Here is a 21,177-nt window from a genome sequence, read left to right as displayed (position 1 = left end):
AACGACGGACCCGTCGTTGCCTAAAGTCCGGCGTGTGTACGGACCTTTAGGCTGATGGCTCAAGATACAGATAAGCCTGCCTCTATGTGATGCTGGATACACACCATGCGCTTCCGCGTTCGATGCGGCCGTCGATACGCGTCGATTCGATTATTTCCGACATGTCCGATTGAAGCTTCGATGGATCGTTAGGTCGATTTGCCATACTTTACATGGCATTCGACCTAAAAATCATCGAAATTCGTTCGGAAATAATCGAATCGACGCGTATCGACGGCCGCGTGCGACGCGGAAACTCATGGTGTGTATCCAGCATAATGTTTACAAACAACATGTCTGCTGTCGTATTACAGGAATAATCATATTCTATTAAAACTGTTTGCAGTTAGCTTTGCTGTGTTAACCATCTAAACTTTGCATAAGATATGTAGACAAGTTACTTGTTATAGTTAGTTTTTCATCTCGGATCCGCTTTAAGGGAGGTATTAGATAAATGCACTTTAATCAGTATCAGAAGTGTACAAAAGTTGAAGAAAACTCACCTAAAAACACTTAAAAATGCTGCAGAGCGCTCCTCGTGCATAGCCCATCACACAAACCCCTATTTCATTCACTCTGGTACCACCACACACCGATATTCTTCAGAGTAGGGGACAGAGATGTCAGGGATGCCAATATAAATTCAGTCATATAATCACTAGAGTAGGCACATGAACTTCAAACAGCAATACGGCTCTGATAATGACAGCAGACTCTTGTTGATTTCTCACCAATCCTGCGTCTGGCCGGACCGCAGCTCAATTTATTTCACAAAGGTCCCATATGCTGCTAGTAACGGCTTCACTTACTTCGCTCTACCCAGCCAAGTCATAGCAGGGAGCCAGTAGCAATAGTCCGTACAGAGGTTTCCGTGCAAACTTTTCCAGTGTCCGTATTGGCTAGCGGAAGCGCTCATCATGCAGTGCAGTATGTGACCCCACCCACCACCACTGTAAATGTATGTACAATGCCATCAACCTAGAAACCTTTTATCTACATGGAGATTTCATTTGCCATGTTTTCACTTTGCTTGTTTCTTTAGATCTTTTTAATTTTTTGTTTTAAAATATCAATTCACAAGATCTTGCTCTGCTGTAGCAAAAAGTTAGGGTCCTTTCACATTTTGCACCTTGTGTTGCAATACCGCTGAAAGGTCACACTGCACGTTAAGTCGTGGGGTACGACAATACAGTTACAATACAAGTGAAAGTGCTTTACTGGCACTGTATAAATGCAAGTTGTCTGGGAAATGCAGAGCATACTGTTTGGTGTAGAATGGCGATTCAGGCATCAAATGAGAGGATAGCACAAGCTACAGAGAGGTATGCATCTTTAAGTACTTTGCAGTACTGGTCGGAGTCTAAAGCGCCATCTACACAATACGATTCTTTGTGCGATTCGATTACGATTCTATTTACGATCTGATTAAATCCAACATGTCCGGTCAGGATTCGATTCAATTCGATTTGCCATTGTTTTGCAATGGTAAATCGAATTGAATCAAATCGAATCCCGATCGGACATGTTGGATTTAATCGGATCGTAAATAGAATCGTAATCTAATCGCACAAAGAATCGTATCGTGTAGATTGGGCTTTAAAGGCATGCCCATGAAAGGTGCTTGGAGTCCCTTTAGGCTACTTACACACTAAGACGTTGCGTTTTAGGGGACGTTATGGTCGCATAACATGCCCCTAACGCAACGCCTGGTGCTCCTGGATGTGGACGTCCGAGTGAGCTGCGTTGTGCAGCTCACTCTTGCATCTGTGATGCGTACTCTTGGACGCATGTGGCATCACGTGGTCCCGCCGGCCATTCACCGCACAAAGCGGAGCTCCAGAAAGTAAAGCCTGCACGTTACACCGTGCAGTGAATGTTAATTAGCCATGTGCCTGGCCGAGGGGGAGGAGGGAAGACCTCCTCCAACACTACTGAGCATGTGCGCAGTGTCTAACGTGGCTTAGCCGCGCATAACGCACAGCATGCAGCACTCTCAACGGACGTGCTGCGTTACAATGTAACGCAACGTGGGTACTGTGAACAGCCCATTGAATTTTCATTACTGTGCGGTGGGCTGCGTTACAGGCTGCACTAACGTGCGCCTGTAACGTCTTAATGTGAAAGCAGCCCAAAGGACACCTGAAGTAAGAGGGATATAGAGGCTTCCATATTTACTGTATATTCCTGCGTATAAGACTACTTTTTAACCATTGAAAATCTTCTGAAAAGTTGGGGGTCGTCTTATACGCCGAGTATCATTGATGCTGGGTGATACCCCCTATCCTGTTACCGTCTCTCAGATCTTGCTGCTGAGGACTGTAGTGAAGCGGCGCAGGTGCACATATGTATGAGTTCTGAGAGGCAGAGAGGGAGGTAAATAGGATACAAGGGTGGGCCAGAGGGGTGAAAGAGGCGTATTTTATGGGCACAGTGCTATCTATTCTTCCATATCGCTCTGATAAACAGGGAGACAGGGAGAGCTGACCAATCCACTTAGGGAGAGGGAGAGTTCACCAATACAACCAGTCAATTGACTATATACTGTTATATACTGGGTACCACATACAGTACAGCACCAGTATATGATTTTTTTTAAAATTTAGTGTACGTTGGAAGAGGGGTAGTCTTATACGGTGAGTATATCACAAACTCTATATTTTAACTGAAAAAGTTGGGGGGTCGTCTTATACACCCAGTCGTCTTATACGCCGGAATATACGGTATTTAATGTTAAACAATACCAGTTGCCTGGTAGTTCTGTAGATCTCTTTGGCTGCAGCAGTATCTGAATCACACATCTGAAACAAGCATGGGGCTAATACAGTCAGACTTCAGTCAGAAACCTCTGATCTGCATGCTTGTTCAGGGTCTATGACTAAACGTATTAGAGGCAGAAAATCGGCAGGACAGCCAGGCAATCTGCTTTGTTTAGAAGGAAATAAAATATGTCAGCCTCCCTATCTCTCTCACTTCAGGTCAGATGCACTTTGACAATCTCATGTTTACAGCCACAAGTTTGTTAGTAAATCAGACTACTTCACTTGTGAGAGTTTTTAAATTGCTTGCTCTTCAAATGGACATCCTGGAAAGTCTATATACACTAATTAGAGGAACAGTTTTCCCCCAACATTTAAAGAAAAAAATTGATACATTTATGCATTACCTGTGGCCATGTCCAGGGCTTGTATACCTGAATGCCAAGTTACAGGAAGCTCTCTCCTCCCTCATAGAGACACGGAAATGGACTCAAAATGTGTAGCTCCCCACTGGTCTCATACCACTTTAAGTCACAGTGACGTCAGCTGTATTGGGCCACTGGAACGCTGTTTGGGTCCATTTACGAATAAGGCATCAGCCGTTGTCGCAGCAACTCTTCTCTACAAAGGAAAAGGGAAAACTAGGTTAGCGGCCGATCGACCATCTGATTGACGTATTCTATCAATGCTGCCCAAGCGCATGACCGACAATGCAACCAATTTGGGGACGATATTGTTTGCATATCAAACATGATGGAAGATGTCAGGTTGCCGTGGTCGATTGGGTGCGCGGTGGTAACTGCGAGTGCTATCGGGCTGAACATGACGAAACCCCTGGCGCTGTACCCCTAATGTATAAATATGTGTGCATTATACATTGTCTGCCCATCTTCCGTATCTGCCACTCTTCCATTAGCCCCATACGCGCCACCGTCGCACAGCACACTGGCATGTATGCGGCTGTGGCAGAGTGGGGGATTCAGAAGTTGGATGGGCACTGCGGCACAGGACAGTAATCTATAAATGCACACACTTATTTATACATTAGGGGTACAGTGGTGATGGGGTGGGCTTAGCAGATTCCGAGAGATTTCATGCTGAAATTGATGCGGTGTATAGGCACACTCTCTCTCTCTCTCTCTCTGATCAGAGAGAGCTTTGTCTCTTGGTCGAATCTGCCCATCATTGTTAGGTCTATAGCGACTTTCAAGGTGCCAATTAATGATAATCTTGCTTGAACAATCTTATCACTTCTGTTACATGACTACTGAAAAGATCCATTCAAAATACATCGCATATTCATGGTTTACCTATCTATTACATAGATTTAAGATTGCACAATCAAGATTGTATCTTTGAATATACAGTACACTTTGGATGGATACTGCAGTATTCCCCCATATTACATAAAAGTATTAAGCAGCCCATACACTCAGCCGATTTTCTGGCCGACCGATCGATCCCGATCGATCAATCGATTGCAAATCGGTTGACCGATCGACGGCCGATTTCGATCGATTTCGATGGATTTCCATCGAACTTGCAGGGTGGAAAATTTAGGTCGATCTGATGAGATTGCTTATCAGTTTGCATTGGCCTTAATGGAAATCTGATGGCAAAAAAATGCCATCAGATCGAATTTCAATAGATTTCAAACTGAAATCTATTGGAATTCTATCCTGGTAAAAAATGTTCTAAAAACGCATCAGATAGATCATCAGATGCATTTCTTATCTATCTGCTGCCAATCTGACGAGTGTATGGGCACCTTTAATCTTGTACAGTCAAAATTGTATCATCAATGGGGTATCTTAAGTTGAAAGCCAACCAATCCCAATATATATTTTCACCTTTTTTTTGTGGAATGCCTACACCGCAAACTGGATAGATGGCACCTATAAACTACAGGTCCTAGCCACCCTCCTTTATAAGTTTATGGGAGCAACACCTGGTATAGTAAACTCTTATAATAAAACTCTGTTATAGTAAACATTTTTTCGGCCCCTACGTGATGCTGACTCTGGCTATAGTAAACAGTGGGCGGCGCATGCGTCACATGTCACTGTGGAACCCATGGTCAGCTGCTCTCTTCAGGCTGGTTGCAGTGAGTTGATGCCTGATAATATTTGTAAACAACAAGAATGGCACCGGTGCAGGATATACAGGTCCTTCTAAAAAAATTAGCATATTGTGATAAAGTTCATTATTTTCTGTAATGTACTGATAAACATATTTTAGATTCATTACACACAACTGAAGTAGTTCAAGCCTTTTATTGTTTTAATATTGATGATTTTGGCATACAGCTCATGAAAACCCAAAATTCCTATCTCAAAAAATTAGCATATTTCATCTGACCAATAAAAGAAAAGTGTTTTTAAAACAAAAAAAGTCAACCTTCAAATAATTATGTTCATTTATGCACTCAATAATTGGTAGGGAATCCTTTTGCAGAAATGACTGCTTCAATACGGCGTGGCATGGAGGCAATCAGCCTGTGGCACTGCTCAGGTGTTATGGAGGCCCAGGATGCTTCGATAGCGGCCTTAAGCTCATCCAGAGTGTTGGGTCTTGCGTCTCTCAACTTTCTCTTCACAATATCCCACAGATTCTCTATGGGGTTCAGGTCAGGAGAGTTGGCAGGCCAATTGAGCACAGTAATACCATGGTCAGTAAACCATTTATCAGTGGTTTTGGCACTTTGAGCAGGTGTCAGGTCGTGCTGAAAAATGAAATCATCATCTCCATAAAGCTTTTCAGCAGATGGAAGCATGAAGTGCTCCAAAATCTCCTGATAGCTAGCTGCATTGACCCTGCCCTTGATAAAACACAGTGGACCAACACCAGCAGCTGACATGGCACCCCAGACCATCACTGACTGTGGGTACTTGACACTGGACTTCAGGCATTTTGGCATTTCCCTCTCCCCAGTCTTCTTCCAGACTCTGGCACCTTGATTTCTGAATGACGTGCAAAAGTTGCTTTCATCCGAAAAAAGTACTTTGGACCACTGAGCAACAGTGCAGTGCTGCTTATCTGTAGCTCAGGACAGGTGCTTCTGCCACTGTTTCTGGTTCAAAAGTGGCTTGACCTGGGGAATGCGTCACCTGTAGCCCATTTCCTGTACACGGTGGCTCTGGATGTGTCTACTCCAGACTCAGTCCACTGCTTCCGCAGGTCCCCCAAGGTCTGGAATCGGTCCTTCTCCACAATATTTCTCAGGGTCCAGGCACCTATTCTCGTTGTGCAGCGTTTTCTGCCACACTTTTTCCTTCCCACAGACTTCCCACTGAGGTGCCTTGATACAGCACTCTGGGAACAGCCTATTTGTTCAGAAATTTCTTTCTGTGTCTTGCCTGAGGGTGTCAATGATGGCCTTCTGGGTAGCAGTCAGGTCGGCAGTCTTACCCATGATTGTGGTTTTGAGTAATGAACCAGGCTGGGAGTTTTTAAAAGCCTCAGGAATCTTTTGCAGGTGTTTAGAGTTAATTAGTTGATTCAGATGATTAGGTTAATAGTTCATTTAGAGAACCTTTTAATGATATGCTAATTTTTTGAAATAGGAATTTTGGGTTTTCATGAACTGTATGCAAAAATCATCAAAATTAAAACAATAAAAGGCTTTAACTACTTCAGTTGTGTGTAATGAATCTAAAATATATGAAAGTCTAATGTTTATCAGTACATTACAGAAAATAATGAACTTTATCACAATATGCTAATTTTTTGAGAAGGACCTGTAGACTACTGTACTAATAAGCAGCCTGAAGAAAATGAGGAATAATGTGAATGTAAAAAATTACCACTATCACTTTGCTATCACCGATAAAAGTATTGTTACAGTCCTCCCATGGGATTGTACGCACTCCCGGGTATCTCTTCCCTTAGGCCTTGTTTCCACTTAGTGCGCTTCTATCCGCTTCTGTCCGCTTTTTATCAGCACATCAATGTTACAGATTGATACATGTTGCTGAAAAGCGGACAGAAGCGCATAGATGGAAACGAGGCCTAAGTAGAGATGATGGTGCTGGTAACGTGCTTTGTGCAGTACAGGCTGCTTTCACTTGTAGTGTGGATCGGAGTGGGCCATCTCACTTCAAAACTGAGAGTGGAGAGGAGAGTGCAAAGTTCCTCTGCAGAGGTATCGGAGCCACTCACAGGAAGCGAGTGGCTGCCTCTGTTTAGTGACGGCTGCAAGTTTTAAGGAGCCCTGGATACTGTACCAGCAATTTGTCTAGCCTTGTATTCCACCAAATATGCAAGTGCTTGTACTGTACCTCCAATGGGAGGGTCCTTTGCTGCGGCAGAAAATGAACACAAGGCATGTTGGGCCATTTCTAGGACAATTTCTGATAAAGTAAACTTCTGATGTAGTAAACCACTTTTCCCAGTCCCTTGGAATTTACTACGGGATTCTACTGTATATTTCAATATACCTCTTTAGCAATACAGAGTTGTTGTTTTTTATCTATACTTTTAATAAATATATCTAAAAAAGTGCCAGGCTGCTGGCTCTGCTAGCTTAATTTCCTGTTGACACAACAGTGCAATTTTGTTGATGAGAGAGCTTCTTAAGCCTGGTACACACTTTCAATTATTATTGGACAATCGGTGACCAATTTTACTATCTCTATGAAGTATGAGGGCCAACAGATATGGAATACCGTGAGCAGATTGTGTAGGTAAACCCTCATACTACACGAAGGTGGTAAGACTGGTCAGTGATTGGCCAATCATAATTGAAAGTGTGTACTAGACTTTAGTCCTAACCCATCAACATTCAGATGAGAAAGTCAAGAAAGAGATGGGAAGGGGAAGTAGCTAGTTTTTCCGTGTGCACAGAACTAATGAGCCTACAAATCTCTCCCTCTTGAGTGTTTAACTCTGTGGTCATGTTATGACTGAGAAGGGAAATAGTATTTAACGCCGCCCGAAAATTCAGCGGCAGCAGGGTGAGCCATCATTCGGCTCACCCTGTGCCCAACTGACCGAGCAATGAACTAATATGAGTTGGAGTGTAAAGAGGTTTTTTACCCTTCCCATACCCTGCCCAGTGAGAAATAGTTTATTACAGACAGGGCAGGTTGCTAGGGCGTACACATGGGTTAGTAAACACAGGAAAGAGGGTGTGGAAAGGGTTAAATGCTCTGTTACACACTGGGCAAGCAGGAATTGTAGCTGCAGTCCTGGCAACAAAAAGATAATCTCTCATAGCAGTGGGAGGAGGTGGGTGAGATGAATGAAATCTGATCAATGTTTGGTATACAACTCCCACTCCAGTGGCAACCAAGAGCTAGAACACCAAGGTATGAGGTAACAAACCTTGTATTTTCAATATTTATTGTGTGAAGAACAGAGATTCAGTGCACAAACCTTTATAATCCTACACATTCACATATGGAATGCTGAACTAGGGCTTTAACTAGGTAGGTATAGTGTGGGTTGGTTCTCAAATGGACATTTATTTTAGCAATTTGACAATATTTCTCTCTGCTGAGATGCTATCAGCGATTGCTGTGGTTTCTCTTTGAACCTTTCCTTCATATTATTGATTTAGCAGCTGAAACCATTTTCCAATGTTTCTCTTTGTTTTTTTAACTACAGTTCACAGCAGCGCCAATATAATACAGAGCACTTCAGAATACTGTATTGTACAAACCTGGCTTCAAGCCATCTCGCCTAGATAAATGCTCCTGGGCTACAAGAAAAATACCTAGGCTTTATCCAAACAGGCAGCACCCCTGTAGCTTCTGTGGCTGCATGGTGCCACTTGCATATGTATACAGCACTTCACTCATGGCTGCCTGTTCCTCTATAATTATTAATTTATTGGATTTATATAGTGCCAACATATTATGCAGCCCTTTATAATAAGTTTACAGGCAATGATAATAGGGTTGATGGCAAACACAATACAGGTACTGTAATAAGTGATAAGATACACAATACCAGATCATACACTGGAATAGTAGTCCCAATAATACAAGTTCATGTTATTCTGTGGGTAAAGTGCACACCTATGATACTCGAGGAGGGAGGGCCCTGCCAAAGCTTACAATCTAAAGGTAGGGGTTGGTGATATGATAGGAGGGGGGCTGCATCGAAATTTCAGCAGAGAGAGTTAGGACATTGGTGGGGTGGGGTAGGGTAGGGTAGGCCTTTTTGAAGAGGTAAGTTTTGAGGGATTGTTTGAAGGAGGGGGCAAACCTGATGGGCAGTGGGACAGTTCTAAAATCGCAATTGCAGGACATGCAGCATTATGGGAGCGTTTGCGCCATTATGCTTACGCATGTGCGGTTCGATGAGATCCGTGCATGCGCTGGACTCTTCACGCCCACTGGTGTGATGACGCGTATAGGCAAAGTGGAAAGCAGCCATGACAACTTCAGGCCGAAGTTGTACAATAACGGATCTGTCAGGCGGAAGAGGAGCCAGGAGAACGCCGGGGGACCTTGCGGCCTACGGTGGGCTGGAGGAAGCTCCAGGTAAGTCACAATTTCATTTTTAATGACTGCTCAGGTCCCTTTAAAGGGACACTTAAGTCAAACAAAAAAAATGAGTTTTACTCACCTATGGCTTCCAATAGCCCCCTGCAGCTGTCCGGTGCCCTCGCTGTCTCCCTCCGATCCTCCTGGCCCCGCCAGCAGCCACTTCCTGTTTCGGTGACAGGAGCTGACAGGCTGGGGACGCGAGTGATTCTTCGCATTCCCAGACACATTAGCACCCTCTATGGTGCTATATGGTATATGATATATGCTATAGCAGCATAGATGGCGCTATTGTGGCCAGGAACGCGAAGAATCACTTGCATCCCCAGCCTGTCAGCTCCTGTCACCGAAACAGGAAGTGGCTGCCGGTGGGGCCAGGAGGATCGGAAGGAGATGGTGAGGGCACCGGACAGCTGCAGCGGGCTATTGGAAGCCCCAGGTGAGTAAAACTCATTTTTTTTGTGTGACTTAAGTGTCCCTTTAAGGGAGGGAATTGTACAATATACAGACACATGTTCTACAGCAAACACCTGCTAGCTGCATGCTGACCAATGTAAATGTTGTTTCTTGAGGAAAAAGCTATGCAGATAAGTGGTTGATGAATTTGCCTTGCAGCTCACTTTCTACCAGGGATACTAGCTCAATAGGAGTTTGCATGCTCTCCTTGTAATTTATAGCTTTCCTCCTAAGATATATTCTCATAGATGTCGGATGCAACTTCACATCCAGAGTGAGGGCTCAAACCCACTAGCAGCTTTTTCTAACGAACGCTGTAATTACGGCGCAGGAGATTTGGGCGCAGCCGGAGGCCACCATAGATCGTAATAGTAATTATGGCTATAGCTTTGCTCAGTGAGTAACTTTGGCGCCGTCAGAGGATGAAGTTGGAGTTGCTTTTAAACCAGGGGGACTGGGGGCGCAGCCGCACTGCGCATGCGTCAACTGGTCCAGATTGGCCGAACTTATGGGGCTTCTACTGGGACAAGGAGAAGGCGGAGGAAGACTGCATGGGAGCGATTGGTGCGGAGGGGGCTGGAAGAAGCCCCCGGTATGTATAAATCTTTTATCATTAATCGTCTTTGGTACATTAAAATGGGAAATTTCCAGACTATACACTACAGGAATACTGACACGTGTAGCCCAATCAGTATCATACGTATTCCTGAGACAGAAGATTCTAAGCTATACTGTGGGTGTAACTTATTTATGGTTCATTATTCACAGTGAAGTGCCATGGAATATGTCATCAGGCTGGATAAATTATTCATAATGCATTTCACATTACAGGAAGCATCCATGAACATACATTAAACTTTAGAGCTGAAAACCTTGACTTTCATTAACTTCAAGATCCACTGCTGATTTAATGGGTATTTTAATGACTCCCAACGTTATTACTGCTTTGTTCCAGCGCCTTCATTTATGTAAATAGGGCACACTTGAGCAGCCTTACCAGTCATTTGCATAGAATTTAACAGCCACCCTTGACACTGAACTCCTTGCCAACAGCAGCTTGTTGCCATGCAACATAATAGGACAAGATATTAAGTGCATTATCTTTAGAGTATGCTGCACTCAGAGGAATACATTGTTTATCTGATACATAAACATCCAGGTAATTGGAAAATAAGTAACATCCAGTTACAGTGTGCATCAATCACAGCAGGGGTAGATAAAGAATCAGAACCAGGCTGAAGTCCCTTACGTTGTTACCTTCTTCCAAAACAGAAAGTAATAGGCGCCATTTATTCCTGCAGGGTGATGCTCTGAGTAAAAACTTTCTCATGAAATATATGTGTTACGATGTTTCGTAACATTATCGCTTCTCATCAGCTGGCTCCCAGCAGGGCTCATGCAAACACATGAGCCTCCCCAAGGTACTATTAAAGGATAACTCAAGTCAAGTGCATAAAAACAACACACTTTAATTTGCTTCAGTATTCCTCAAAATTTCATTACCTCATTGGCGTCAATTCACCAGAGAGGATTTACTAAGAGAAAAAAGGTAGGTAGTTTATCTCATGAGGTATTTTAACACTCTGGAGTCAATTCACCAGTGTGAGAGGACAGAGAGAAAAGTGTTCGATAGCAGGTGATAATGGAGAGATATGCACGAGGAAAGTGTGAGAAAGCAGAGAGTTAGGTAATCGGTATTAATGATTTACATGGGATACTTTTCCTCTCTGTAAGCTTGAAAGTGAAGCATTGTGGGTAGGAGGCGGAGTTTTACCACTACCTGACCAGAGTATTCCCGCCTTTTACTGCCGGATCATATCATAAATCATATCACGAGTGAGTCTGAACTTCTTCACCACCTCTGTCTCAGTAAAATTATCAAGAACTGTTCTCTCACGAAAAATACGAGGGGCGATTAAACAGACCCTCCTCCTGCGCCTTCGTCTCCTCATAATAGAAGCAAGCTCTAAGGCCTAGTGCACACCAGAGCGGTTTGGCTGCGTTTTGCGATCCGCTTGTGGCTGCGGATACGCTTGGGTAATGTATTTCAATGGGCTGGTGCACACCAGAGCGGGAGGCGTTTTGCAGAAACGCATACTCCCGGGCTGCTGCAGATTTTGGATTGCGGAGGCGTTTCTGCCTCAATGTTAAGTATAGGAAAAACGCAAACCGCTCTGAAAAACGGCACTTCAGAGCGGTTTGCCAGGCGGTTTTTGTAACAGTAGCTGTTCAGTAACAGCTTTACTGTAACAATACATGAAATCTACTACACCAAAAACGCTTCACAAAACCGCAAAATGCTAGCTGAAACGCTACAGAAAAATAAGAAAAAGCGTTTCAAAATCTGCTAGCATTTTGCGGATTTGCTAGCGGTTTTTGGTGTGCACCAGGCCTAACAGAGTAAGCTCAAAAGGCTCCATCTTCCACAGCAGCAGCTGCTGTGTGAAAACCACGATATCTCCAGGTTCATTCAGGGGATAAAGAGATGAAAAAATAACGAATGGCCACACCCCCTTTCTTCCCTGGTGAATTGTGATTTGGAGAAAAACTAACTACTAACTATCACTTATTTATCTCATACTTCTCTCACATTTATCTCTTGCATTTCTCTCTGTCGATATTTTCCCCTATACTTCTGGAGAATTGCTATTTGGAGATATCACAGGAGGTAAATTACCTCCCAAGAGATAAATGGGTTGGTAACCTCTGGTGAATTGACGCCATTATCACTAATCAATTGAGATGGCGTCATGCCCTTCAGGTAACCAGTCAGGACAGGAATGTAAAGATTCAGCACAGTAGGTTTTGGCACCAGATCCTGATTAGTAGAGTACCAGTGGCGTAGCAAAGAAGCTATGGGCCCCGGTACAAGTTTTACATGGGGCCCCCAAGCACTCCATACGTAGCAATTGATACGGCGCACCAAAACCTGCCAAGGATAACACTGTGTCAGAGGTGCAAGAAGGGGATGGGAAACAGCTTGTTGATGATTATTATCATTCAAATAATTTATAGAAGTGATCATTACAAGCACAGGACCAATAAAGAGCTAATACTGCAGTTGAGGGAGGGCCCCTCTAGCCCAAGGGCCCCGGTGCGGTCGAGACCTCTGCAACCCCTATTGTTACTCCACTGTACCAATACTTAGTTGATTTGTTTTTTTCTTTTTGTCATTGGTATTTTTGTCAGTGTTTTGACCCATCTCCTCTGTAGAGATGGCTCGAACCTTCGATTTTCGGTTCGCGAACCTCCGCAAAAAGTTTGGTTCGCGCAAATTTTTCGAACCGCAATAGACTACAATGGGGAGGCGAACTTCGAAAACTAGAAACATTTATGCTGGCCACAAAAGTGATGGAAAAGATGTTTCAAGGAGTTTAACATCTGAGTTTTTGCATGGGGAGTGGGATACACGCCAAAAGTCCCGGGGAAAAATCTGGGTTTGATGCACAGCAGCGTTTTAAGGGCAGAATTTACATTGCATGCTAAATTGGAGGCCTAAAGTGCTTTAAAACATCTTGCATGTGTATACATCAATCAGGTATCAGGTATTGTAATTAGTGTACTGGTTCACACTGACAGACCAAACTCACTGTGTAACGCACTGCAAACAGCTGTTTGTGTAGTGACGGCCGTGCTGGACTGGTGCGCACCATGATGAGAGTGCAGGTGATGGCTGCTTTCCAGCCCATATGGTCGTCCTGGCTGAGGTAGCTCAATGACAGAACAGTGGCTGTCCAACTGATCGAATTTGGTCTGTCCACAATGTAGCAACGACCTTATTATCCCCCCCCCCCCCCCCGAGACACTCATATAGCCGTCGGTCATTGCTTCATTGTGATACACAAGCTCCTTCACCGCGGCAAGGTAACGATCATGAAGGGAAATTGACACAGGTACATGCCTTTTGTTTTGCAGCCAGAAAAATTAGGCAGGCATGTACACGCACCAGAAAAATTATTATAGCGGCCACTGCTAGCAGCGGCCTTCAAAATTCAGGAGTCCGCCTGGAGTCCTGGACCCTGTTGGTGATGGTGGAGAAGGCAGTCAAGCGGCCTGCAGGCAGAGATGCTAGGTGGGAGTGACTTGAGCTACGTACACACATGTGACAACGATCGTTCGTTGTCAACGACGAACGAACTTTTAATTGATGAAAGAACGACCTAAGTAAAGTTAGTTTTAAAAGGTGTGTAACGATCTGATCGTTAGAAGGAACGTTACATCACGTAAAAGTAACTATTGCGCCTGCGCATAAAAATGAAAAGTTTCATGGAGAAATAGTGAAATGCGCATGTCAAGCCTAGTACGAGCGATCGTTTCCAACGATGTACTACTTTTGCAAACTATTGTCGTTTCCGCCAAGCTAGATCATTCGTTTTGAACGATCTAGCTCATCCTTCGTTAGACTTAATGGTCGTTGGCTGCTTTTTTTCAAACGATCGTCGTTTGAAAGGATCGGGGAACGATCGTTTCAAACGACTATAGTCGCATGTGTATACGCACCTTTAGTCTTGGTGCAGGCAGTCACACGGCGTACAGGCAGAGATGCTGTGTGTGAGGACTGACTTAGTCTTCTGGCAGGCCTGACTGTGCTTTGCAGACCACGTAGTCAGATGGACCCTTGACCCAACGCTGTGTGCCAGAGATTACACCACTTGCCTTTCAACAACATTGTAATGATCCGCTCAGCTGCCTGCACAGGCAGGCAGCTTTTTGACCACTGTTCAGGTATGCATTCTGCAGGTCTCTGGAAAAGAGACCTTTTGTCAGTTTTGCAGCTTGCTGCTGCTGCTGAGGAATTTGCATACGTTTGTCTTGCAAATTGCCTAGCCACATCCTTTGTAGGCTGGCTCTATATATACTATGTGATTCCACAGTACTTCGCTGGTCATAAGGGTTTGTCCTGTGAAACACTCCTGGAGTGTCAGCCATGCTTATTGTTTGAAGATTAGCTTAGAGTAATTCCTGGGACTGCGTTAGGCATCCTTGCTGGAGCAGTCAGGATTGTATTATTTGTATTGCCTGTTCTGTCTGTCTGTCGTGCTTGGATCACACTAGCCTCTAGCAGTAGCGGCTGTGGATCCTTCTGATCTACTACTCTCTTGCTGTACTTGGATCGCACTTGCTCTGACGGAAAGAGCAATGGATCCTGCTAAGCTCTCTTGCTATACTGGGATCGCACTTGCTCTGGCGGAAAGAGCAGTGGATCGTATCTCTCACTTATTCCTGTTTTCGTGTATCTGTCTTGTCTGATACGAACGCTTGCTGGAGGCTCGGTGAGGTAACCGTTAAGCAAGCGCTCGCGTCCTCTGTTTCATGTTTGTCTGTCGGTGGTTAGTTAGGCGTGCTTGTCTCTGTTGTGCTTAACACGTGGAGACCGCGCAGTAAACGCATTCGCTGTTGCGAATGAGTGCGGTGTTTGCGTTTAGTTAGCGTTTGTTATTTTCCTTATCTTCTCATTGTATGATTGCTGTGCCTGTGCTACTCTCATGCCCTGTCTTGCTTAAGCCTTGTGTCACCTCTGGCAATCGCCTCTCTCGCGATTGCGTTCCTACTTCGTTTCTGCTGTTGTGTGTGCACTGTCGCGGGTTGGCGACTAGATTAGGGCACATACATACATTCTATCCCTGTGCTTATTCTCTTTCACAATCGCTTCTCTTGCGATTGCGTTCTCACTTGGTTTCCTCTGTTGTGTGTCCGCCGTCGCAGGTTGGCGGCTAGATTGGTGGACATACATACATTCCTCATCTGTGCTTATTCGGTCTTGTGTCGCTGTTAGCAATCGCCATCTCTGGCGATTGCCTTCTCACCTGATCTTCATGGTTGTGTGTTCATTGTCGCAGGGTGGCGACTAGATTGGTGGACACACATACCCTCTGTCGCTTTGATCTCTCTCTTTCAGGGCTATCTTGCCCTGCGTTTCTTCCCTTCGTGCAATTGCTGTCTGGCGTCTGTGGCAGGGCAGAGGAGCTGTTCCTCTGCACTCCACAGCTCCACCTGCCGACAGGAATTTCCCTCTACAGGTGCGTTGCACCTTTTGCTGGGTTCCCTCAAATTATACGCTCGTGGAGGATTTCCGCAGTGTCAGCGCATGTCCTGTGCGCTGATCACGGAGAGAATTCCACGATCGTTACAATCATGGTACAGTTTGGGTATCACCTTTTTTGAGAAATAATTGCGGCCTGGTATCTTCCACTGCGGTGTGTAGCTTTGCTTTTGTGTGCTGCTTTTCCTCAGGTGGTCATCCCATTGCAGATTGTGCTTTGTCATCATGTACCTTTGTAAGGAAGTTGTCCCTACACGGGTCTTGGTCTTTCCACGGCTCAATTTTTGGTGGCAGAGAGTACAGATGGCATTGCTCTCATCTGAGGAAGACAGACACAAAATTGTCCACACTGCTGAGCCCTGGGGTGATGGCATTTGGTGGTGGCGGCCGACTGAGTGTTAAGTGGGGTGCCAGAATCAGAACAGGAGGAGGAAGATATGTCACGGTTCTGTGCGGAAGATGAGGAAGATGAGGTGTTCTGTGTTAAATAGCCAACTACGTCCTGACAATCTTGGGGGTTGATGTCACACGCCTTCTGAACACTGTACTTTGGTCCAGGGCCACACGAAATCATGACAGCAAGACCTCAAACAGACCTGCCGGGTGGCCTGCCTCTGCCTGTTTTTCCCATGTTGGGGGGATGAAGTGAAAGGTATGCACTGACTTGACTAATACAATGTGCAGTCACACAGGTGTAGTGAACAGGTATGCAGTGACTGGTATCAATACAATGTGCAGCTGTCAAACACACAGGTACCGTGAACAGGTGCAGCGACTGACTGGTATATAACACTGCGTGTGCTCAGGTAGGTAGGTGCACTGAACAGGTGGGTATGCAGTGACTGATGCCTGACCTCCTCCTTATTAACACCTTTTCTGACCCCTAACCTCCCCTTTTATTAACCCATTACTGAAGCGTATCCCTAGCCTACTACCTTTGACCGTTAGAAGAAACCTCTATTTATGCCTGTAATGCCTATGGCTAACCGATGCTTACTTTCCATCATTTTCACAGTGGTAGGCAAAAGTTTCAGAGGCAGCAGAGCCCAAAGTAACCTGGTCCAAACCGAGCCTAAAGCCAGATTCAGCCATGTTGCTGCAGCAGCATCTGATTGGCTTATCTTTAAGTTGTGTAAATTTGCAGAACAGTCAGCATAGAATATATATCACTATGTACTTATGGAAAAGAGTACGACTTAAGTATGAGTAGCAGTCGGATCCAGTACAATATATAGAGCTATTTTCATCTTGCTTGCACGCCCATTGCTGTCAGCGTTCTGCACATGTGCGGTTCATTCTTTCGAGAACCACGCTTAAGTAGAATGCTCACAGCGGCAAGCGCATGAGTGAGACTGGTACACGGATGAGCTGTGCATGTGCAGCTGCGCATGACTCCTGGCCTAGTTGCGCAGCTAATGGAGCCACCAGTGGGAGAATAGGAGCCCCCAGAGGATGCACTGCAATGTTAAGTGTATACGACGTTCACACTGCGATGTTGGCGTTGTGGTGTAATGTGTTGCATTATGGTAATGCACATGTTAACAGTTACAGGGAAGCATACTTTTGTTTGTATGCTGCACTGTACTTCACTGCATGCAATGTAACGTGTTAAACAGGGAACACAACATAATGTCCCATGCTGAACCTAGACTAAAGGTGATCAGTAATGATACAATCTTGATTGTACAATCTTACCAAATCTGTGTAATGGAACGGTAAACTGAGGGAATTTACTTTGAATAGATATTTTCCATAGTCCCTCATATTACATAGATTGTATTATTAATGGGCATCTTAAGAAAAGACCTTTTTCAGTATGACAGATTACTTATTCCTATAATTTACTGACTTCCAGACTTGCATTCTCATTGGCAAATTTGACCAGATCACATTACAGAACCTGGGTGTAGTGACAATGTTGGTAGTAGAGGACATGTGACGTAACACCAGCAGTAGACTTTGTCTTGTCTTCTTTTGAAAGCTGAGTGCTGTGTACTATAAGCAGGCAGAAATAGTTCCTTTAACAGAATTCCGTACATTATTAGACCCATAATCTGGTAACTAATTATGAACAGATGTTTTATTTTCGCTTTCCTAATATTCACAGTATGAATTCCCATGTATGGATTGGCTGTCCCATCTTCTAAGTCTGGAAATAGCAGTTCATGAGGTAGTAGAAGCCAACGGACTCATTTCTTCTCGCTCACTGTAAGATGTTCTTTGGTTTAGTTGCGCTTTCCCTCTCGCCAATCCATCTGTTGATGTCCATCAGGTTCCACCATATATCTTTCTATTTGCTCTTTTATTCTTGGCAGACAAAACATGTTATGTCTTCACTAGCATACACTCTCACTGCCCTATAAATCTTCTGACTGATCTCCTGGTGACAAGATAACTGCTATTAGTTTTCACTTGGGTAAACAAACATGATTGAATAATATAGTCTAGTGATCCTTTAATAAACATTTCACTTCCCTGAGTTTGTCCGGAGTTAATTTGGTCTGTCTTTGGGCCTGGAACAGACCACTGTCATCTTTCTGTATGCTAGCTTAAAAGGATTTTAACAGTGCAATACAAACTTATAAAATCGAGGCACACCACACTGATCATTGCTAATAATTGTTTAATAGAGATGCTTAAAGGACTTCCGAGGCAAGGGGGCTTAAAGAGAACCAGAAACGAAGCACCCTCATGTATTTTATTACATTTATCAGTGGGAACATGACAGTAAACACTTACCCTGCTTTTAAGGGACCCCATACACTGGTTGATTTTAGCCATCAAAAAAACTATCAATTACGATATCTTAGCGAGCTCCACACCTAAAATAGCCTATCGTTCACTGTGGGTATGCTGCAGAAAGTCAAAATGTTACACCAACATATATACCATACATTGGCCTCAATTCACTAAGGTTAACTCCTGTCTTGAATAACTCTTCTGAGCTGTTTTACAGTTATCACAATTATATCACCATGGTGATAACTGTAAAACAGCTCAGAAGAGTTATTAAAGACAGGAGTTAACCTTAGTGAATTGAGGCCAATAAAAGTTATAAACGTTGCACTGCCTCACAGTCCACTTAAAAGTAGAGTCCCTGGCCGCACAGCCACTGGGGTTTGGTTCCACTTCAGTTTTCACAATCAATAAACTCAAAAAAGAAGAAAAAAATCCTCATCGCATAAACCATCAGTTCCAAGTTAAATCTTCCACCACATATGGCCTGTGCAGTATTTTATATGGTGACACCGTCTCCTTGTGCTCCACCACCCACAGTGACCACTCTCACCTTGGGCTATGGCTGCCTAGTGTAACGATCTGCTAGTGTGTGTGGGCACTAGCAGGCAGACAACAAATCCCTGAAAGGGTAAAGTCTACATACAGTGACAGTAGAAGACAGTAAAACAGATCTATATAGAATGGTCAGGCAAATCGAGTCGGCAACAGATCAGACTGGTAAGGTACAAAATCGGCAGGCAATAACAAAGTGAGTAATCAGGCCGAAGTCGGCAACTGGTCTGATAGGCAGAGGTACAGAATCGACAGGCTAAATCTAAGTGAGTAAACAGGCAGAGGTCGGCAACAGATCAGATTGGCAAGGTACAAAATCGGCAGGCAGAGAGTAGTCAGGAAAACAGGCAGAAGTCAAAACACAGGTAATACAATATATAATAGCTGAGCTAGTATGGAATTCCCGGGGTCCTGCCGGTTCAAGCCACACACGGAACTGACTAAGGTCTGAAGCCTTCACTGCGAAGTGTTAGCTAGAGCAGACAGTGAGCAAGTGTCAGAACAGAGCTTAAATAGCCCGGGTAAGCAGGAGAACACACCCTCCAGTCGCTTAGCCAATCAGGAACCGGAGGTGGGGTCCTGCGTGTCAGCTGCCAGCAGATCAGCTGACACGCTTCCTTAGGGCATAAGAGGAGCGACGTTGCCAGCGTATGCGTCCGCCCTCATTTACAGTCTGAGTATCATGCGGCCGGATCCCTGCAGGAACGTTGCTGACACTATCCCTGCTACTGCGGGCAGCCGCATCGAAAGTTCCAGATGCGCTGCCAGTGGTGGCAGCCGCAACTGAGTTGGTAAGCACAGGATTTCTTACACCTAGACGCCACAGACAGCTTACACAGCATAAAGGTTCCAAATAATCGATATTCCGCTTTCTTGTCCTTTCCACAGGTACTCACAGGCAATTGAAAAAATATGATAAAAATAAAGAATAGAAAATCATTGCATAGGCTGCTTTGTACTATGAAGGGAGACCACTGCCAGATACAGTATAGTATGAGACACCGTGCATAATTGTATGGGGACCACCGCTTAACACATACTGTGACCCCAGCACTTACAGGGACCGTGCTTACCTTATATATTGGCTGCCCCAATCACAGACAGCTTCTCAGCATACAGTATGTGTGCACGATCCTAGGTGATCCTCAGCACTGCCTCTCTTGATCCTCATAGCCCAAGGTGAGAGCGGTCCCTGTGGGTGGTGGAGCACAAGGAGACGGTGTCACCATTTAAATTACTGCATGGGCCATATCTGGTGGAAGATTTAACTGATGGTCTATGTGATGAGGATTTTTTTCTTCTTTTTTGAGGTTATTGGTTGTGAAAACTGAAGTGGAACCAAACCCCAGTGGCTGTGCGGCCAGGGACTCTACTTTTAACTGGACTGTGAGGCAGCGCAACGTTTATAACTTTTAATTGATTTTAGCCATCGATCGATCTATCAAACTCCCCATTCGATTGATTTGTGGCCGATTTTGATCGATTTGATCTCTCTGACAGGATGGAAGATCTAGGTCGATCTGCTGCTGGCAGCAGATCGATGGCCCATAGAGTTGCATTAGATCTAATGGTCCAATAATGCAGTTAGATCGATTTTCAATAGATTTCATTCTGAAATCTATTGGAAATCTGTTCCTAGTGTGTGGCACACATCAGATAGATTCCTGTCAGATTCTACTTGACAGGCATCTGACAGAAATCTATCTGATGGTCGAATCTGCTGTAAATCTACAAGTGTATGGCCACCTTTAGTTTCATTCTTCTCTGCTAAATCTGCCTGTTATCAGCTCTGATAAGAATCCCCAACTGAGCATCTAGTCTAGGTTTGACCTGGAATCATTATAGCTGAGTCAGTCTTCTGTGAGGTCTTTTCAAGCCCGCCCCCTCCTGGCTCAGCTTTCCTGCTTTGCATACTCAGAGCTCTGATGACTGCGAGGAGCTACTCCTGCTGAGAAAGAAGCTCTGAAACAACAGACAAGTGTGGCTGTGTGATCTGTGTGCACTGACTGTGCAGTCATCATTATCTATGCAGTTTCATTCCTATGAGAAACACTTCCTACAGACAGCCACACGGCATACCAGAATAATAAAGTTGAAAGCACAC

At 44.4% G+C, this 21,177-nt stretch overlaps 2 long non-coding RNA genes across 2 annotated transcripts in view; both read right to left on the bottom strand.

Annotated features, from left to right (window-relative positions):
• LOC137563263 (uncharacterized) overlaps positions 1–21,177 on the bottom strand; it is a 42,001-nt gene that overhangs the window by 3,368 nt on the left and 17,456 nt on the right. Inside the window, exons 2-3 of the long non-coding RNA XR_011030304.1 lie at positions 20,147–20,265; positions 3,203–3,416 (exon numbers count right to left, since the gene is read on the bottom strand). This is a non-coding gene — a long non-coding RNA (uncharacterized lncRNA). The remainder of the gene's footprint in view (positions 1–3,202; positions 3,417–20,146; positions 20,266–21,177) is intronic.
• Positions 17,841–18,726, bottom strand: LOC137563264 (uncharacterized). Its single transcript, XR_011030305.1, has 2 exons — positions 18,522–18,726; positions 17,841–18,162 (listed from the first exon to the last, which is right to left on the bottom strand). It is a non-coding gene; the product is annotated as an uncharacterized lncRNA (long non-coding RNA).

Source organism: Hyperolius riggenbachi, chromosome 3, assembly GCF_040937935.1.
Source record: "Hyperolius riggenbachi isolate aHypRig1 chromosome 3, aHypRig1.pri, whole genome shotgun sequence".
Taxonomy (NCBI): domain Eukaryota; kingdom Metazoa; phylum Chordata; class Amphibia; order Anura; family Hyperoliidae; genus Hyperolius; species Hyperolius riggenbachi.
This window is presented reverse-complemented; position numbering and strand designations above follow the sequence as displayed.